The sequence below is a fragment of the Acipenser ruthenus genome, unplaced genomic scaffold (genome assembly GCF_902713425.1).
Source record: "Acipenser ruthenus unplaced genomic scaffold, fAciRut3.2 maternal haplotype, whole genome shotgun sequence".
Taxonomy (NCBI): domain Eukaryota; kingdom Metazoa; phylum Chordata; class Actinopteri; order Acipenseriformes; family Acipenseridae; genus Acipenser; species Acipenser ruthenus.
Window position 1 is genome coordinate 34,521 of NW_026707975.1, and position 2,980 is coordinate 37,500.

The following is a 2,980-nucleotide window of genomic DNA, read 5'->3' on the forward strand; positions in this document are numbered from 1 at the left end:
CAGAGCTTTTTTGAGATGTTATAGTAATAAAATAATGACTTGGATCGCATTACTGAGGTGTTTGCTGGAGATGCAGTACTGAGTGTCCTGTTGTTTTGAAGTGTCTTTTAAACCTGTTTTACTGTGAAAAAAAATACTTTTAAACAGCGCGTCTAAAATAAACTGCGTGTGTGAAAATAAATTGGACCTGACACGCACTTAATAAATGAACTGCAAAGGGTTAATATTTCACACAGCTACTATATTTCCAGTAACAAACATTAACTGATTTGGAGACTCCTGGTGACATGAAGTTGTAAATGCACACCATTTATTTATATATCATTTTTCATTTTCGTTTTACATTTTAATTAACATAAGTAAGATAAGTTAAATGTTTTAAACTCACCGATATCACCAAGATGTGGCTGGATCGGTCTAAGAAAACAGTTTGGTATGGTGGGCAATCGTTTTCTCGTTTCTTTTCTTTCCTGTTGGTTTGTCCTCTGCAGAGTGGGTGTCCCTCTTTAATCCTTTAAACTCTGCATATTTCTCAGCTTGGAAAGTGTCAATGTTGGGGCCGTTAATTGAAACAAACAGCATGCTGTTCAGTGTGCTTACATGCATTCGGCTTCTCTGGTCGGTCAGAATAAGGTTCATCACACTAAAGCCACGTTCACATTCAGCAGTGGACCACAGGAATTACACCTACTGTGGTTACCAGTTTGTTCAGGTTATCCCCCATGCGCTGAGTATCTTTGTGCTCTCTGAATTCCTTTATAGTTAGAGGTCGTGAAACGTTGAATTTTAAAGTTTTGCACAGATTCATAACTTTATCGTCCCCAAACAAAATTCTTGCATCCTCTTCTACAGGCCATGATGTGGGGTTGAGTACGGCTGCCTCCTCCAGGACCCCTTTATCATCAAATCTTCTTTCGATGTTGTCAAATAAAGCTTGTATGAACTGCGTGCGGAAACCTCTGTATTTCATTTGTTGAGCGTCAGATGGCTGTGTGATTGGAACCCCTTTAAATGCACCGGCTCTTGAGAACTCGTTGTTCATTGTGCTGGTATTTATTCAATCTCTGTCCTTCATAGCACGTAGAGCTTTTAATGCAACATCAATCTCCGGCTTGACAGTGATGACAGTGGAATTCCTATTTTGAAGAAACAGGGATAGCGCTTTTAGCGTCTCGAGTGCATCTTTCATTGTTGCTACTTCCATTACAAACAGCCAGTTTGTCATCTTCCCCAGTAGACCACCACATTCTGCTTTGTCCTGTGAAGAACGTGAGATGTCTGTTGAACCATTTCTAAAAAATGTAACAAGGGCAGGGTAACTTTCCCATAAAGCAGTCACCGATGTGCAGGAAGATGACGGCCAACGGACGTCAGAAACTCGACCAACCTTGTGTATATGTACACAGAGCTCAGCAGCCACAGCTTCAAGTTGCCTCTGGTTCTTGGGACTTAGTGAAAAAAATGAATACAGTGAATCGATTAATAGCTGAAAATGACTTGCTTCCTTTACTGTTCGAACAGCGTCATGAACAGCAAGCTCCAGTTTGTGGTTCATGCAGTGAATCTCGATTAGATTGTTGTTGATCTGTTCTCGCAGAATTGATGCTGCCCCTTTGTATTTCCCCAGCATCGATGCTGCTCCATCAGTTGCAAAACCCAGCAGACGCTCTCGAAGTATGTCTGCAGTGATGCCATACTGATTGAGGCTGGAAAGCAACTCATCTGCAATGCCAGCACCTGTCCCCGACTTTAGCGGCACAATGTTAAAAAAATAGTTGCCTAAAATAATATAATTGTATGTAAAAATAATGTGATATGTTGTAACAATTGTAAGTTGCCCTGGATAAGGGTGTCTGCTAAGAAATAAATAATAATAATAATAATCAATTACATACTTTGCAAGTTGTGCAGCCATTTTGTCTGCTACAAACGAGAGCATATTACAACCTGCATGGTCGGAATGCAGCATGTTCCCAGTATCCAATCCATTAAGCTGCTGTAGCTGCAAAATGTTTGGATGCATCTTAAACGTTTTCTTTACAAATCATGTAGGCTGTTATCATTATGCTCGTCGTTTTTTCCGATCACTGCAGTGCTGTTTTCAGCAGCTTTCTCTATGGCCTGCTTTTGTCTGGCTTGCGCTATGTGTTCACATTTCATATGAGACTTGCATTTACCGTGTTCACTTATTTTGTCATTTAGTTTTTTGGCTGATGTTGCAGTTGTGCCATTCATAAAGGCCTGGTCAATTCCAGGTCGTTCTTTTATATGGGTTCCCAGATCACGAATTGCTGAACAAACCGAGCAAATGACTGAACCGCTGGGATTAGCCTTTAGCCAAGCGCGATTAGCCTTCCATTTTTTGAAGCGAGCCTGCCCTACACAGCCGCCGATATTAATTGCCTGCTCTTCTGAGGCCCCTATGCTCTCCTGTGTGTCAGTACACATAGGGTACATACCTGCATCGTCACCTTTGATAGCTTTATTTCTGCCGCTGCAGAAATAAAGCTGTCTAGAGGATGAGATGTTCAATTTGAGCCCAGTTTTGGCTGTTTGGTGATTTTTTGTATTTTTCATTCATTAGTAGTAAACTGGCAGTTATAGAAAAATAGCTGAATATGTCAATGGTTTCCTCCCAGTTTCTCAATATCTCCACATTTCTTAGCCACATAGTCAGGTTTAATGTAAACTAGAAGTTGTGATCTTCAATTTAAACCCACTTTTGCCTGTTTGGGGGATTTCTTTCATTATTAGTAAACTGGCAGTTATATACCATTCTGTTCAATACAGTTGATTTGACTGCACAGCAAAAACCAGCTAGCTTTGAGGCTGCATACCTCCATAAATAGGAAAGTTCCACACATATTGCAAAAATGCTCTAGTCCACAGTGATCAGACCTACAATTTGAGACCATTTGGTGATAAAATGCAGCTTTGTGTCAATTTTAAACCACCCCAGACGTTTCTGTGCAATACTGTT